The following is an 18,952-nucleotide window of genomic DNA, read 5'->3' as shown; positions in this document are numbered from 1 at the left end:
CCCATCTTGGGCCTTAAAAGAATGATTTTCCTTTAGTATCATGCTTGTAGCTACTGACAAGATTCATCTTGAAAGAACTCCTTGTTTACAATACAGATATTATTCTTCCATAAATTAAACCCAATTATCCAGATTTTTTTTTTAATTGAAACTGTTTAAAAATCCACTAGCACCGTTTTGGTCAACAAACAAAACAATAACCCAGAACTGGCGGGAAGGGGCTGGGGGAGAGGTTGGGAAGTGAGAAATATGGGGGAAGAGGGGACTTGCAAGGCAGTTAATTAAAAAAAAAAAAAAAATCTAGATACTCAGCGAGCATGACAAATGGTGAAGAGATAAACAGACTCATTTTCTAACAGCTTTATTCTTGGCGTTTGACCAAGAGGTCCCTTCCCGGCAAGGAAATAAAGCCCTGCAAGCTACCGACTGCTCAAAACATCTGTAAGTATAAACTTCTTTTGGACATTTATTCGTTCTTAACATATGCCCTCATTAACTTTTTCTTCTAATTGCAATCTAAGTTAGTGGAATTTTTTTTTTTTTCAGCCTGTGCTGAAGAACAGAGGGGAAGTACCCAGCTAAACAGGTCTACCTGCTGCGATAGCAAGCAGCCGAAATGCAATTGCCCATGCCTAGAGCTCTGCCAGTGCCAGCGCAATCCAATGGGCTGGTGCTCAGGGTTTCATGGTGCACCTGCTGTCTGACTCTTTCCAGCCCATTAGGAGAGACCTCAACAGCAAAGCCAAACGCAGAGCTACTAGAAATCGGTTTTGCTCTGAGCAGAAAGGTGGCTGGAATTCCGTGTTTCATTTGTACTCTAAAAAGGTACAGCGTTTATCCAAAAACTTTTCAAAACTTGTAATTTCCTGGTCATCTCGGACACCTTTGTAGTAAAATCAACCAGTCACACTTTCTTCCCTCAGCAAATCACTAACTTAAAATGCAGGCTGACTTCAAAGTCTAGTTAGCCTTATCATTGTTACAAAGAAAGTTAAAAGGGGGAGTGAATTTCCCTCCCTATTCTTAAACTGACACCACCTCTCCCCACCCTGTAATCTCACTTGGAGAATGAACACAGCCCTTTGAGTACAGCATCTTACGGAAAGGCTTCCTACAAAGCAAAACCACAAACATTTAAGTAACTTGACAGATTATGGGTTTTATGACAAAGTAAGTTAACTTTGGTCTTGCACCACATCCCAAGAGAGCAGGAAACAACTACAGCATAACTTCTCACCATTCCTGAACAACTATTTATGCCTCCTTGTTGTCTAACCCCTGCACTTCTCGTCTTTTATTACACTCTCAACAATGTATACTATCTCTTAAGAATAAATGTACTATTTGGCATATTATTTACATACTGCTGTTGAGAAAGAGCAAAAAACAATCACTACTCTACTGTGAGCCTTATGAGATGATCAGTACTTAGCACACAAACCTCACGTGGGCCTAATGTCTTAACTCCCAACAGCACACATCTCACAGGGCTGTCTCATACAAGAGATGAGGAGACTGTACAAGAAAGCAAAAGGTGCATTTGCAGTGTGATCTAGTTAGGACTGATAGCACTAGAAAGATCTACCTTACGCCTACAATGTTTTTGGCATACACTAGCAATGGATGGCAGCTTTTGCTTTCCACCATCTGGATGTGCCACAACTTAAGCATATGCACACAGAGGTTGCCAACTGCTAGGTGACAGCGGTACAGGTGACAACGGTGACCTGTTCCCATAGGAGAATACCACTCCTATAATGCTGAAACAATGGTGCATTTGGCTCTTGAGGTACACACTGAAAAGATGAGGCCCTCTGTTTGGCAGGCTGGGGATACAGAGGAGGAGGACAACAGCAGGAACAGTAGCAAGAACAATGCTGGGGTCTGCATTTAGGAAAGCAGGATGAAAATGTGCAGAGGGGCAGGGCTGGGTCCTGCTTTCAGGGAGGTAGGAATACAATGGGAGTATAGGAAAGACAGATTCAGGAGTCCTTCAAGTAACTCCAGAGCCTCTTGTTGCATGGCACAAACTTAAGCCAAAAAGGTCAGTTTAGTCTACATGCAACTACTCTGAAAACAAATGAAGAGTGGAGCAAGACAACTCAAAGAAGTTTGGGGCTATTTTTGTAACGCTGTCATTAGTTTTTACATACAGAAAACCCTAGAGAATGTCTTCCAAGGTTTGCCACGAAGCAAAACCAGCTTTTTGGAGATAATTTAGCTAACTAGTAAAAAGGATGGAATGAACTTAACGTGGCATTTCAACAGCCCTGTCCTGTCAGAAGATTATAGACATCACAAAATATGCATACTGTGCAATGGTTAGACCACAGATAGCGATAATGATAGCCTACATTACACAGGGCTTTTCATTGTCAGTGAGCTTTGCAAACAAAAAAAGCATCACCACAAAGGTCCTTCCTAACAAAATTTTGCCTGGAAAAATATGAAAGAGCTTTAAACCCCTGACATCTTCCTCCCAACTTTCCTTCTTGACCACATCCCTCTTTATACTTCGGCTGGCAAATAAGTATGCCAACTTGAGTCTCTTCGCTCTCAGAGAGTGTAATAAAATGACAGATCATTTTGATTTAATGCAATGGCACATTTATTCTCTCATGTATTAATTCTGTACCAAACCTCTGAACCACACTTGCCAGTGGTTCACAGGTTTAACACTGGGAAATGCAGGGTTTGAGCCTTCTTTTAGGGCAGGGAACATCAAGGCAGGCTCTGCAGAATTAGCAGTTTACAGCTGGCACAAGAAGCAACTTGATAAAGCCCATCCCCTCCAAGTCAATATATTTCATCAGTAACCTGGATCTGTAAAAGCAATTAAACAAAAAACGCTGCACCCACAAAAACTTCAGTTGTCACCAACTGCTAAAAGGTTCAATCCCCCTACCAGAACTGTCACAATTTCTATTTTCTGTTATTTCTACATCAAAACTAACTTCCAGGGTGCTGTACCTCAGTGTAGTACTCTCCTCCCCTTAAGTATCTCCTTTAGGCCTTTTAAAAGCTAGGTTGATTTAGTAGGCAAAGGGGACAGATGGCTGGGTTGTATGTCAGGTCTAACCACCTAAGGACCAAAGATTCTTCATATTACTGTCTGGTAACTTTAAATTACTAAATCTACATGATTTTACATAGCCAGGCAGACATACAAATGGGAAGCACAAGACTTTTGCTCACATTGTTATGATTTTTCTTCCCCCCCCCCCCCCGCCCCAAGGTTATGTGATGACTTTTAACAGTATTTTTTGTGTCACCTTTGCATGTTTGATTGTCATACCTTACAGACTGTGCCAGTGGAGAAACAAATGACTTCTCCATCCAGCATGGAAGGATTTGACCCCAATTCCTCCTCTTTTAGCTGTAAAGTATGCTCACAGAAACATGCCCAGCTACTCACTGTGCTATTAAAAGTATTCAGCATTTAAATCTGCACTGCTTGTTTCCCTTGATGTCTTAATTTTTGCTTTACTTTTGACGGAAAATTTCACTTTTACATTTTAACTTTACTTAATGCATGAAACAATAATGAGTACCAACTAATAATAGATCTAGCAAAAGGACAGCCAATATCCATATGCTGAAGTTTATGGAAAACATTGTCACCTGCAGATAACTTTTTAAATCACACCCACTACAGGCTCCTGGAGGCATGCAGTCCTTTCTGTTTCATACTCTGCTCTGCAGACAGAGACAAAGTCACTGGACCAAAATAAACCACAGACGCTTTCTGCTGCTACCATCCTGGGTGTTGCCTGGAGATGACAGAGATGCCTTTAGCATCTGACCTCTGCGCAGCTGTGGCAGGATGGCGGCTGAGTGTATGGCACATGCGCCTGCACACCCAAGTCCCATTGGATCTGACACTTAGGTCACGGCTAGAGATAAGGGCCATCAACTCACTGCCACACGTCTTATGTCATTTGCTTTACACGGCCTTGGTATCTGTAGTGTTCAAGGTGAAGTTTGATGCATGTGCACTTTCCGGTCTCACTCTAAACTTACTTACTCGATACTTTGTCTTTGTTTTCCATGAGTTAAAAAAAGTAAGAACTGTATTAAAGAACAGACACTAACTGGTAGCAACAAAAAGCTTCCTTTGCCAAAGCGTAACACTAGATTAACAGAGGCTACAGAACTACAGGGGAAGAAAAAAAGAAGCGGGGAGGGGGGGAAGGTTAAACCATCATCTTCAGCTTTCTCTATGCTAAAAATACTGACAGCAAAAGGTCAGCAGTTACTGAAATCTGTCTTCTATGAGAAGTTCATCTCTGAGCTTCTATTGAGGTAAAGGGGTTCCCCCATTTTTCATACTTTTCTTCTTTATAAAGGACTATTTCCACTAAACATGTAAAAAGACTTTATCATCTCTTATGCTGCAATGACTGAAACAGAGAGCTGCTCTTTGAGAAGACTTATTTTTCCTCTCTAAAGGCTATTCTACTCGAGATAGTCTCTGGAAGCTTATTCTATAGCTAGACCTTCTTAAACAGAAAGATTATCTTTTCTGAGACTTGCTTTTTTATCTTTTGTTAAACGCACTTTTAGGAAATGCATCTCAAGTCACCCAAGACTGAAGATTGCGATTGAGCCTTCATTCCCAGTGCAAGGGTGGAGCACAGGTCTAATCTCCTTACCTGGAGATTAGCCTTGCTTGGTAGAACTGGTGGCATGCTGTGCCTCAGTAAACCCAGCTGCCCGCTGCCCTCCCTCCCACGGCACACAAATGCCACCATGCCTGGGGGCTGCCCGTGCCTCTGCTCCTAGTATCATGCCTGCCAGTGGGTAGCAAGACCTCACTATTATGTGTGGCTCCATTCGGAGCTATCTGATCCCAGAGCTTTCCTTCCCAGGTGCACAATACAAAGGTTTCTAGATTACCCCACCTGACTCATAGTAAACTCAGATGGACCACTGCTGAAATAAATCTTGCTGTGATTTGGATAGCACAAATTGCGGTAGCACAGTGCTGGTAAGATAGAAAACCAATACGGTACAGGAGCAGTGATAGGACACAAACTACCTTGACCAATAATACACACAAAGCCAAGCAGAGTCTGACAAAACAGACTGTGACAAATTAGAACATTTAAGGAGACAATGTTTTGTTTCAGTAAAGGCAACCAAATGACTTACAACTAGCCTTACACTTACTTTGAGCTAGATACTTTTTATCCACCTGGTAGCCTCCTGTATGCACGATGATATCCCTTTAAGAGCAAAGGCTGCACTATGGGAGACACCAAACTGGACTAGGTGTCAAAAACTGGTATTACATACTGAGCTGTTGAATGGCATGAAAAAAAAAGACAAAGGCTGCACAGCAGTTTACATAAAACCAAGGGGTTTTGGGGTTGTTTTTTAAAAGTCAAAGTCTTTAGTACACAGCACATTTATTGCATTATTGAAAAGTCCATCTGCATCTCTTATCATTTTTAATAGCATCTCTTAACATTTTTAATAGGAAGTTCTCAGGCATAACTGCTCTAAACTGTGAACACTGCTCTGCATTTTTAAAATCATTCTTAGCATCCCGCGCTAGAAAACCTGTTCCTCTGAGTTCTCCAAAGCTGTGCTTACAGTCTAAATCGATGTCATACAGCTTTAAAAGCGTTCCCAAATACCAAACACCATTGCTTTTGAAATTTAGGTAGTGAGGAATTTAAGTATACAGATAGGCAACACTAATACTAATGCTGGATTTGTGTGACGGGGGGGGGGGGGGGGGGATATGAATATTTGCACTAGTTTCTCTTTTTTTGTTATACAGTTATGAACGACATACATCTTGACGGTCAAATGAACTCTGAGAAGAAAAGGTAAGTGATAGCGCCAGCACTGCACACGTGCTCTGCAAAGCCCGCAGATCATTTACAGACTTGATGAGATGCTAAAATTGTCAGGGCCTGGCCTTCCAGCGCTCCTCACTCCTACGAGGCTTTACCTGCCTAAGCAGGAAGCAATGAAGTAGATGGAGGGGGGCGGGGAGAGAAAAGAGGAAAAAAAAAAAGGCAGTTCTTGGCCCTTGTTTTTGGAGATATGGAGAAAGCAGGCAGGAAACACTCCCGAGGGACCAAGGTGGCCAAACAAAGGAAGAGACCTTTTTGGCAAGTGCCATCTCCCAGCCAACCTCTTCTCAGCAAGCACAGCAAGTACTCCACCTCCAAATCACTTCCAACCCTCCCTACAGAAACAGCAAAGTGAAGGGATTCTGGAGAAGTAGTGTGATGTTCCCTGGACTACCCTGTAGTGTTCCCTGCAGCTCCTACCCTAGGATCAGCTGACAAGATGTTCTGTTTTTCAGCACTGTATGGCAAGATTCATCTTTAGTGTTAACCATGAATTTCTACAAAGTAAAATTCATTTTAAGCTTTGAATGCAACTTCTGTGCTGACTGTAAATGACGAAATTTTACTATTTTCTGCTGCTTCAAGAATGTAAATGAGAAAAACAAAAACTATGCAACTAACGAGAAATGAGCTTATATAACTTAATTACCATCGAGGTATTGAATTTATCATTCGAGAAAAACAGACGTCCCTTGTTTTCATATCTATTGCAGTTTGACAGAAGTACAAAAAAGTTACAAAAACAATGAATGTCTAACTACCACTTTTGTAATGTTAAGTACACAGGAAACTACAGATTTCCATATTTTGTCTCACTATGAATTTCCCACCTTGTGACTTGGAAGAAAAGAAAAACCCATGGTGAAGTAAATCAAATCATTGCAACTTGTCTCTCAAGTCTGTTTTTCCTCGTGCTTTCCTCCTTCCTCCCCCAGAATACTTGCAGTAAGACTGAGATGCACGTTAACTGTCATGAGCTATTTATTGATCTCTGCTTAATAGGTGTGCAGATGCAAGTATATCAGAATTGTTTCTTTTAAAATGTAATATTCAGATTCAGTGCCTTGTACAGCATTCCAGAAAACCTGAACATTATCAAGCTTCTAGTACTCCTTGAAATTGTTCGACTTTTTCCAGTATTACAGTCTACTTCTGAAGTTTTGGACCATGACAAGTATTCACCCATGCAAGGCAGGCAGTCATTGAATTCAGATGAGGAAATCATTCTGTATGATTTCTGTCTAAATACTGCAGATTTATTTTCACAATGTTCTTGTAAAAGCACAAAAAATTTTGAATGTAAAGGAAAAATAGTAAAAAAAGAAATGTCTTTTTCATGAATTTTTTGACTCAACAATGAAAGCCCTCCCCTCCCTTTTAAAGTCTGCTTAGGAAATTAAAATTATTGGCAAAGCCACACTGTATTGCATTGAAAAGCTGCCTCTGGCCACAGCCGTCAGCTTTTACTTTTAGAATCAGGATCTGCCCATAGGCACGGAGATAGCTTATAGCTAATAGGCTCATTACAAGTCAAGGGCAAATAAAAAAAATAATCCATGTAACCCAGTATGAAACGCTAATGTAACTTTGGATGTTTAGATTATGCAGTTGCACATCAGTAATCTAATTAAACAGAAAAGGTACTATCAAACATCCAACTTCAAGTGAAAACCCATACTAAGAAAACATTTAAGTTACAATAAAAAGCAAGCAACAGAACTCCTGACCACTGCTTCAGCATAAAATAAAATCAAATATCAAAATTCTTTATCTGAAGAAACACACCTATGCCATCAGATACATTCTGTTCTTTATCATACACAAAAACGCACTAATTACTAGTCTCCGGAGACATCCTTATTCCCATTCATCCATGAACAGGAAAACCAGCATCACTGTCATTCCCCATAACATTCACGTAACATACATGAAAATAACATGCAAACCTCTTCCAGAATATAAGATCTATAGAAGATTCTACAGAAGCTCCCTTTTCCAGTTGAGATATTCCAAAAAAGAAAAAAATCTAAATACTGGAAACTTAGTAAGTTTGTGGTTGATTTTAGACTAGCCAGATTCGCCTTGAATTTCAAGTATTCTCAGAAACTCTGGAACTAATTTTCCTCTTTCTTATACCACATTTATACTTATGTAAATCCACCAGTTTTGATGAATGACTTATGCTGACCGCTAATTTAAGAGGAAAAGTAGATTGTGCTATATAAAGACCTTTGGAGTAGGTAGTTTAAAAGGCAGTGGGTTTTTTTTTTTTTCCTTAATGGGAAGCTTTAAAAATGCTATCCAAAACAAATCACAGTCTTCAGCTTAAAAGTAATCATACCTGTTGTTTTCAACCCAAACTTAATCAAACTGATTATTACAAGTCACAGGGAATGTTTCTTTTTTTTTTTAACCCCAATTGCCACAGTAGAAACACCTGGAACAAAACTTCATTCAGCCTTAGCTGAAGAGCAGCAAGCCCTAACACCACAGGAACTTACTGCAGAAAACATCTGTAGACCACTTTCTGAAGACCACTTCAAAAGTCCCTGTGACCAAATGGGGAGCCCTGGGGCTCTTTTGCCTTCCCCCCACAAAACACTACCACCCCCAGCCACCCTATCTTGCTTCTCTGCTGAGGGCAGTGCCTAGTGAGACCTGACAGAAGGGCAAGTGCATCCTCCTCCTGCTGCTGTAGTTCTGCTACTGCTGCCTTGAAATCAGCACATCTTTATTGATAATTCACAGGAGGCTTTGACCCTCAGAGGCGAAGCCCAAGCAGGCAGCCTGTGTGATCAGCCTTGCTGTAGGATGGCAGCCTCCAGCAGAGAGCCAGCATGGATACATGGAGGCAACAGCATCCTCAGCTATGCAGGAGGCTCCAGCAGAGCTGCTCCTCAAAGCTCTTCACACAGAAGAGTTTGAGGAGCGAGCATGCTGCTGAAGCCCCTGGAGCAGCCCAGGTAGACTGTCATGCTTCACATGACTAAAGAAAGAGTTCAAGAGGGGATGCACGTAAAAGTGGCTTGCAGATTTGCAGCAAGACCTACGACTCTCCTTGTCTGAAGAGACTGCCACTTGTTTAGGGGTTCACTACTGGATTGTCACAGCAGAGGGAGAGACTGGATGGACTGAAGATTAAAATGCTGCACATCATTCTCATATTTCACAGAAGGGCTTGAGTTAATGGTGAAATATCCATGATTTATACATTCATAAAAAAATGTAATCACAGCAAAAAGGTCATCTCATTTGCATACCAGACGCTCAAATCAACCACTCTGGTTCTGCAGATCTAAAATGACAGAAAAGCAGTACTGTTGGCCAGTAAGAGATGCAGGATGAAGACCTCAGTAAAGAGGTCTTCAATATTTACAGACACAACTAGGATGCACTTCTGGTATGACAATTAGAGTGATTTAGACAGAGGACGCTGCTAAAGGAGGTGGTCTTGCAGCCCACAGTCCCATCTCCCTCTTCTCCCAGAAGTTGCTGCAGTGCAACTGTGGGACTAGTTGATTCATCCAGCTGATCCAAGGGAATATCATTCCTCTTTCGCTCCAGGGTGAGCCTGCCATTTGATCAACCCGATGCATTGATTCATACTGAGGCTGCACAACCACTTTATCCAGTGCACAAGAAGCATTTGGACCTACGGGTAGGGCTAGGAAGAGACGTGGGACTGCCCTCTCCAGTGGTAATTTACCCTTAGATCACTTTAATTGTAATACAGAACTTCAGCCTTAGACGTGAGAAGGTAGTACCAATCAGTCCCTCATCAAAACAGCTCCTTCCCCCTGCCCCTTAGTCCACCACCCTTTGGTCCTGCTACCTTTTACAGTGCCAAAACATAGCCCAAGCACTGTTTAATTTAGCCACCTTGTCCACAGCAATGCAAGTGCCTCGGCACCAAACCTCCCAGTACATCTGGGTCTGGGAGAGTGGGGCACAAGTAGACTAGTATCAGCAAACCTTAGTTTACTGCACTTCTTTTTTATGTTTGTCTCTCACTAGCAAGATATGCTTCTTTATTTGGGAGCTGCCGCTGCTGCTGCTCTGCAATTCCTTATGTGCTTTAAATTGGGGTAACCGTACTCTTACTGTGAGGGAGCTGGGGGCAATCAATATCCTAAACTGGCCTCCTAATCTTCCCAGCCGTTGTCAATAACCCCACATGACAGCATCTTTTAAGTCTTTCAATCACAGACGAGTTAACCAACTTTTTTAAAAGCCACAATACTGCGGCACCTGCAACATCCATCTCTGAGAGCTTTGTACACCTGATGATTCAAGTCATAGAACTGCTAAAAATCCTGCAGCAAAAACATTTTACAAGCTCAACTTTAATTTTCATATTCACTATAGTGAAGAAAAATTATTTTGAATGTTTTGTAGGAGCATCAGTTCAAAAGGTGAGAAATAGCACGTTCATCTGCATGCACATGAGTTCGGAAAGGCAGTAAAGAGACTGTATAAATGAGTATTAAACCCCCAATCATTTTATCAGAATTAAGCAGGTACATCCTGAAATAACCCAAAACCACTTGCCTGTTCCTTACTGAGTATGACAGACCCGAATGTCCTCTTGGCATCTACAGTTCTTTCTAAAGACTTGTCTAATATTACCATTTCATTAATAAAACATTTTCCCTTTTGTTGCTGGTAAAATTAGAAATGTTAACATAAAGTATATGATATAAAATGAGTAATGGTATCAACACAGTTTGCATTTATCGCACAAAGGTGACCTTTTTCCCCTCTCTTAGTTTATAGCACAGTACACTCAGAATTCAATTTATCCTGTGGCAGATCAGTGCATGGCTAGCAAAAATTTTAAAATGAAAGACAGCAAGATTCTTACTAAAGCAATAATACAAACAGAGACTTGAGAAGTCTAGCACCAAATAAAAACAAAGATCTCTAAGGAAACAAACCATGTTTTGACCTTCAGTGACATTTTGACACTATGTATAGCCTGGAAAAGTGTCCGAATCATAATAATATCTGTCAGCCACATGTATTTGAAATGCTTATGTAACAGCTTATCAAACCATTTATCTATCTCTACACCTGCTACAAAGCTATGCTTTACAAGAAGGTATTGCAATAAAAAAACATGTATAGCGAACTACATAAAACCCTTACCAGACTCTGCTCATCTGCTAGGCTCACATTCACAATATTTTAATTGTTTGCATATTAAAGCCATCAACTCTGACATAGAGGAACAAACACAGACCACCTCCAACAACAACAATCAGGAAACAAATCGACAACAGGTTATCAATCTGTTAGATAGTATTTTCAGAAAGAAGTCATCATAAAAAACACATAGCATCCACTTCACAGATAACCTAGGAGTTCATAATACATGATTTTCAGAGTTTGTGAAGGAAACTAAGAAAGGTTATTCAATCCCTACATGAGAGAAAAGAAATCTTCAAACATAATTTTCATTCCAGAAAAACAGGCACCTGCCTTCCTATCCCCCAGCGATCCTTACCAGGGAACTGGAGCACCAAGCTCATTACAGCGTATTGATCTACCAAACAAAAGGGCCCGCATCCATCGATCAGTTCCAGCTAAGCCCTACGCTGCTTGCAAGGCCATGCGTGGAGTGCAGGTGTGGATCGCTCAACAAGACAAGCAACACAACACATTTTCCTTCCCAAGTGGACCCAAGCACAGTGTTCTTTTACAGTACGCAACAGAAGTCACTCAACCACCTTCGAGCAGACAGCAGGCAGTCTTCAAAAACAGCTTTTTCCAAAATCTCACTTGGTTACCCTACAAAAAGTTTAAGTACCACATGGAAGTTGATAGTCAATTACAGGAACAAACATTCACAGATTGCTTCTTCAGTCTGTTATTGATGTCCTGCATGATAAAAGGGGCTTCAAGAATTAAGAAGCATCTTTGTGTAGTTTTATTGGTTTTTTAAGAGGAACACACAACTTAATAGTATTATGACGCAATAACTTTTCTTTTCATTTGAAATCAGCTGGAATATAAAACCCACAGACTCGGAGATGGCGGCCACCTTAAGCCAGGCTTCATCCCTGCACTATGACCTGACCGACTGGAGCAGCCACAGGAAGCTTTGCTGGGATCACAACACGTATTTCTCTCTTGCAAAACTGGGTCCTAAAGCCAGATGCACCTGTGCTTTTGCAGGCTTTGCCTTCTTTAAATAACAAACCCACTGATGGCTAACAAAATCTTTCATTTTAGTGACTAACTGGCTTTGGGTTTGTTTTTTTTTGTTGTTCAGCATTTTTTTTGCAAAAATCAGGAGGAGGAAATAACAAACAGATCATTTGCAGTTGTAACAACTGATAAAATCACCTTCTCTGAGGAGAAAATGATCCATTTTTATAAATAATGACACGTATCATTCTTAAATATTTAATTCACACACAAGCATAATGACAAGATTTTAATTAAATGAGACTTGACACAGTCAGAAGTGCAGATAGTGACATGCAGCGCATGAATGAGAGGGATTTCTTTTGTTGTTTGTTTGTTTTTTAAGTTTCAATGCAATACAGACTTCATTCCGGTTCTGGGAAACACACTGAATCAAGTACAGGTAGGCAAAAACACCTCTGACACCTGAAACGCTAGATGTGCTTTTTGCTCCAAGTGGGTAAAACTCCTGCCTTAATGTATCTCAGCTCCGCATAAATGCACTCCAGGAGGTTAAAATTTCACTCCATTTCATTGCTTCTCTCCTCTAGACAGTCTGGAAAGCATGGTGATACTGATCTTCTGCAGCTACCTTCGTATACAGGAACGCTCCCTGCTCGCATGTGCTGCCCCAGTTTCCACTAATTTCAGCAATATTTCTGCTCTTATGTAATAAGACCTTTTCAACATAAACCCCTTCAGAAGAAACCAAACCAACCAAGGCTCTTTTTGCATAACATACCAAGCAACTATCAGTTAGCAGCTACTGGATGCAGATGACAGACTAGATCACAACCTGTGACCTCCAAGGGACCTACACTCCCCCGTCTGCCATCCCCCAAGAAACGAATTAATCAATTTTTTATAAAAACATAAACATGCACTAAAGCACTGTAAAAGGAAAATTGCAGTAATTTGAACAGAAAAGCACATACTGAATTAGAAAGCCAAAGACTGTCACTGACGTATTATTTCTATGGCATAAAAAGCATAGTAGCTGCTTTATAGAAAATTCTTAACACAAGTACTTTGGATTTTGGTTTTGTTTGGGTTTTTTCCCTTCAAAAACTCAGATGATAACCAGCACTGAAAGCTAGATCTATACAAAGAATAATTGGATTTAATGAATGCACAGTGATAAGAATTTGATTTAGGGAAGTACATTCCAAAGAACTTCTAGCATGAAAGATGATGCTGAACAACAAACACCATGGACAGCTGGTGGAAGGAGTATGTCAGGATGATAAAACCACATAGCTGACCCACTGATATAGTCACACTTCCATCTGTCAGCAAACAATACGCTTACACAGGGCAATTAGCAAGTTATGAGTGTGTCAATGACTGAGAGATGTTTTATAGATTAGAGTATAAAGAGTTTAAAAAGAACCTGAAATCCAAATTTTAAAATGTATGATCTTTATTTACGCTTCCCCGCAACAGTTCTTATGCACCAGCTTTGTTGTCTGGTTCTCCTTTGTAGAAAAGTAAGTTTACAAACTACTTAAGCCAGGCATCAAGTTGAATTCAAGTTTAAGAACTTGTACTCTATGCAGCAGAAAACCCGACAACACAAACACCAATAATATTTTACACATCTAGTTTCTAACACAAGGCTTGAAAGTTAAATGACTATACCATACAGCGATAATTTTAATAATGAACATAAACATGATCCAAATCCAGGAAAGTGAACAGAATCATTTCCACTGACTCAGCTACGCATCAAATCGTATGTGTACAACTAGTTGACAAAACCTGAAAGAAATGAAGAAAGGAAGAAGCAACAAGAAACCTGAAAGAAACAAAGACCTCATACACACTCAGTATTATGTTAGTAATGTTTAAAAGCCACTCACTCACTTGTGGAAGAAAAGGGATTTTTTTTCCTCTTTTCATGTGCTTGAACCAAAATATTGGCATAATATAACCAGTAAGCCACCATTAATAAAAACTCCATGCTGAAGAACAATTAAGAGCTTACCCTCTATCCACACATTATTTTGATACAGGTATGCTAAATGCAGAAACCAAAGTCTATTTACATAGATGTTTTGCTTGTATTTGATTGCCAGTTTACTTGTATTTGAATATCAATTTGCAAGCTAATTAGAGAACATTGCTGTGCCCATTACAGAAAAATAGTGCTCCACTATTAACTGCAGTGCTATCTCACTAATTCCTTTAAAGACTGGCTTCAAACACCATCTCCATCCAAAACAATTAGTGTACATTTATTTCACATTTTAAACTGCAGAGAATCAAATTTTTAAACACTTTAACAGATTGCACTGCTATTTTAATAGCTTTTATGTTACAGATTATGCTTTTAGGGATTCGTAACTTTCCTATTTAAGAGAATGTTAAACTGGAACTCACAGAGGGCCTTAAATAATTCCTCTTCTCTACAACCTGAGAGGCATGTGCTGTTAACTTTCAAAACCAAACAAAATCTACTTCTTAAAAGGCAGCACAGTGCACAAGAAAAAGCCTGCTCCTGCAGGTGAGCAGATGAGATCATAGTATCTGCCACTGCTCACAGGTCTGCCAAAACACAGCAGACGGTAAAAGGGAAGAGGAAAAATTCAAAATGGGCCATTTCTGAAGCTCTGCAGGCAGTTCAGAGAAGGAGGAGATGCAGCCGAGCCATGCTGTGCTGCTCCTCTGCCTGAAGCATCAGTGCCCACCAGCAGGCAGGGGCTGCAACAGGGTGAGGGACTGCAGCCATGGGCAGTGCTGGGTGCCCTGGTTCTCCAGGATTATCTGCAGCTGGGCTGGCAGGTTAATGGGATTGCTCGCTGTCATCTGCAATCCAGCTAAGAACGACCGGCACAATTCACCACTATGCCTGGACGCGGGTGGGATGCAGCAGGCAGCAAGGGACGGGCAGGGAGCTGATCCTCAACTGCCCAATCTGGGAAAAAATTAAAACAGTAGGAAGAAAGCTCCCGGTTGCACTGCAGGAAAAAAAGAGAAACAAACCAAAAAAAAGCGCCTAATACAGAATCTAACACAGTGGAGTCTCATTCAGCTATGACCTCATTTTCTCTTATCACCCCTAACAGACCCCTTTTCTTATTAACTTATCCCCTTTTCCACAGCAGCTCCCAGTAAATCAACAAAGCAAGCTGACCCAGAGGAGAACTAGCCCACCACAAAAAGCAGTGATAGTTTTGTGACAGATCAGCTTGTTGATCTAATTCGCTCATCCTGCAGACACATCACTGTGATGTATTTATAACTCAAGGAAAGAAAGTTGCATTTTTGGTATATCCTCTCCTAGTTTTACTTAAGGCTAGTATTTTCACATGCACTTAAACTGCACATCTATAATCAAGGTGCGAAACAATGAAAACAACATTACTGGTATCAATTCACCTGTAGCAAGAGGCAGCAGTGGGTTTCAAGACCACTCTATAGACACTGATGGACTCCGAGTGCTCAAACCCAATGCTGCCTCTGGAACAGTGGACAAGCCGTGATGTGCAGCTATAGGTGCTTCCCTAGTGAACCTCATATCCTGGCTGTAAGATCAGTTTATCTTCAAAAGGCTCTTCCTTATGCATGTTCTGATCTTGGCTGAATACTCAGATAATTAAGTTTCTTGGCATTAGTATAAATTGCAAAAAAACAGGAGATGTGGGCATCATGTTGTCATACTGATCTCAAAAAGGCCTAGCAGTTTCTCCTAGGAAAGCTTCTCGGCACTATCTGGTCACTTAATTCACTTTGGTGAGCTCCACTGGGTCCTTGGCATTTCCCTTAGGATGGATGTTAGATGCCCATGACTAGCTCAAACTGGACGTCATGAGGAAATCTGAAAGTACTCCAAGATACTTTCCTTCCTATCTTAGGTTGCTTCTGCTCTCTTCTTTCAACAAATGCCAAGTTTCTCTGTTCTTTACAGAGCTGTGGAGAACCTATGCTTTCCTTTCCCCCTTGAACTACACCAGGGTCTCTAGTCATTCTCCTCCACCCATTCCAGCATCTCTCATCACCAGGATTCTTCTGCTTCCATCCCTTCCCCAGCCTCAGCCCCATCCTCCACACCAGAGTTTCACCCCACTCATCCTCCAACATTATTCTCCTTACCCTCTGGAGGACAAATCACCCAGCTGTGGTATATGGAGAGGACTGGAAAACCATCTGTGTTGTGTTAAATCGGGAAGATTTAAAGGGTACCAATGGCCAGTTACTCCTTCTACAGCCTAATTAGAAGACAATAGCAACTCTAGTAATTTCCCTTCCATCCAAAATCTGACACTATTCCCTTGCACCTTCCTTCTGCCCCTCCTGTCTTCTCAATTCAGCAGGGCTGACTCTGGTGCCTAGGACATGCCCTGAAAGTTTGGCAGCGAACTCTTCCAAAAGTTATCATTTCCAGATTTAAAAACGCCCCCATGCTGAGTGTCACAAGTTCAACCAAAAGCAATGAATCTGCCTCACTGCATTCAACCAAAATCAGAGCAGTTCAAACTGTACTTGGATTTGTTGATTGACATCCAAGTCTTCAACACAGTAGTATTTGATTTAACATAGTCATTAAGGGTTTAAGTACTACTGGATTTTATCTCTATTTAGTATGGCAATATGTTCTGTAATAAAGGGCATTTTCCTGTAATATCTGTTCAATAGGATGCTCTAGTAAATTTTTCTTCCGGACTGTTAGAAAGGTGACAAGTCAACAAAAGATGTATTGTAGTCTTAAGCGAGAATTTGAATGCGTAATTATATATACCATTTGTCTCACGTTACGCTAACACAGATGGCCTCACCTGAGCTTTTGCTCCATGTATTCCATATACTGATCTACCCACAAAGAAGTAATTTTATTTTTATTTAGTGCAGCTGTTGCAAGCAACAGCAGCTTTTCTTCTATGACTAAATAAATCTCCCATACCTAAGGGCACCTTTGTCTGCTGGGGAGGCTTTCTGCACAGCTTTGCAACCACCATTCCTCCGAGCCTCCCCTAGAGCACGGGTCAGCCTTGGAGAAGGCTCTAACTATAGCAATTCCAGGAGAAATAATGGCCCCTCGGGAATCAGACAGCATAGTTTAAAACTGAGCTAAGACTACACTAAATGGAGTTACAAACAGTATAAAGTTAGACCCGGCTTCAGAGGCAGAAATAAACACCTCCTTTGCCATCCCCCATTGAGCCATGCCCAGAGCTTACTGAGGCAGCTCACAACTCAGCTCTTGTAATTCATATTTCAGCACAAAGAAAGGACACTACCTTTGAGATCCTTATAAGTAACCAGCTGAATACAGGAAAAAGGAATAAGTACTAATTAATTCAGTGCATTCCAAGTAAATGCACCATAAACAGAAATTACTATCAGAGCTGGACTAATTAACTAAGATAGTAATTTACACATCCCAGAACACTGCAACCATTCAGGATTTCTGTAATTTCTCTGTAAGTGTATTTTTCTCAAGATGTAGACCCTACACTGGAAATAGAAGCAGTGTTCCTTTTGCAGGGAGTAAAGGTGAGTCAAGTTTTTTCTCTGGAAGAAATGGGCAGCTCAGCTGAAGTGCCTCTACACCAATGCACACAGTATGGGCAACAAACAGGAGGAGTTGGAAGCCACCGTGCTGCTAGAAAGTTATGACCTAGTTGCCATTACTGAAACTTGGTGGGACGAATCCCATGACTGGAGCGCGGCTCTCGATGGCTACAAGCTGTTCAGAAGGGACAAGTGAGGCAAGGGGAGCGGAGGGGTTGCCCTCTACATCAAGAAATGGATAGGGTGTGAAGAGCTGTCTCTGAAGAATAGCCATAAGCAGGTTGAAAGCTTATAAGTAAGAATTAGAGACCAAGGCAACAAAGGGAACCTTGTGGCTGGTGTCTACTACAGGCCGCCTGATGAAGAGGAGCCTACTGACAAAGCCTTCTTACTCCAGCTACAGGAGGCATTGTGCTCAGAGGCTCTCGTCCTGCTGGGGAAATTCAACCACCCCAACATCTGCTGGAAACAGTAGCACAGCAAGCTGTAGGCAATCCAGGAGACTCCTGGAATGCACTGAGGATAAGTTCTTAAGCCAGGTAATAGACAGCCCTACCAAAGGGGATGCAATACTGGACCTGTTGGTCACCAATGCAAGTGAGCTAATAAGTGACGTCAAGATGGAATGCAGCCTGGGCTGCAGTGATCATGCACTGGTGGTGTTCATAGTCCTGAGGGGTATGGGTCAGACAAAGAGTAAAGTCAGGACCCTGAATTTTAGGAAAGCAAACTTCCAGCTGTTGAAGGAGTTAGTCAGTAACACCCCCTGGGAAACTGTCCTCAGGGACAAGGGACCAGAACAGAGCTGGCAGATCTTCAAGGATGCTTTCCATAGAGCAGAAGACCTCTCTATCCCCAGGTGTAACAAATCAGGCAAGGAAGGCAAGAGACTGGCATGGGTGAATCGAGACCTGCTGGTCAAAGTAAAGGGCAAGAAGGAAATGCACAGGCAGTGGAAGCAGGGACAGGTATCCCGGGAAGAGCATAGGGATGCTGCCTGGTTGTGTAGCAGTGGGGTCAGGATTATCAAGGGGCAGCTGGAGCTCAACTTGGCAAGGGACACAAAGAATAATAAGAAGGGCTCTTGCAGCTATGTCAGCCAGAAAAGGAAGGCCAAAGAAAGCCTACCCCACCAATGAACATGACTGGCAAACTGGTAACAACAGACAAGGAGAAGGCCGAGCTACTCAAATTTTTTGCCTCAGTCTTCACTGGCAACCTCTCTTCCCACACCTTTTGAGTGCACGGACCACAAGGCAGGGACTGGGAGAGCAAAGTCCCTCCCACTGTAAGAGAAGATCAGGTTCATGACCATGTGAGGAACCTGAACATACATAAGTCTATGGGACCTGACAAGATGCATCCCACAGTCCGGAGGGAATTGGCTGACG

General features: G+C 41.6%; 1 protein-coding gene across 1 annotated transcript in view; it reads right to left on the bottom strand.

The window, feature by feature from the left end:
• CDH2 (cadherin 2) overlaps window positions 1-18,952 on the bottom strand; it is a 122,600-nt gene that overhangs the window by 84,534 nt on the left and 19,114 nt on the right. The window lies entirely within an intron of this gene.

The sequence above is a fragment of the Gavia stellata genome, chromosome 3 (genome assembly GCF_030936135.1).
Source record: "Gavia stellata isolate bGavSte3 chromosome 3, bGavSte3.hap2, whole genome shotgun sequence".
In the NCBI taxonomy this organism is placed as follows: domain Eukaryota; kingdom Metazoa; phylum Chordata; class Aves; order Gaviiformes; family Gaviidae; genus Gavia; species Gavia stellata.
This window is presented reverse-complemented; position numbering and strand designations above follow the sequence as displayed.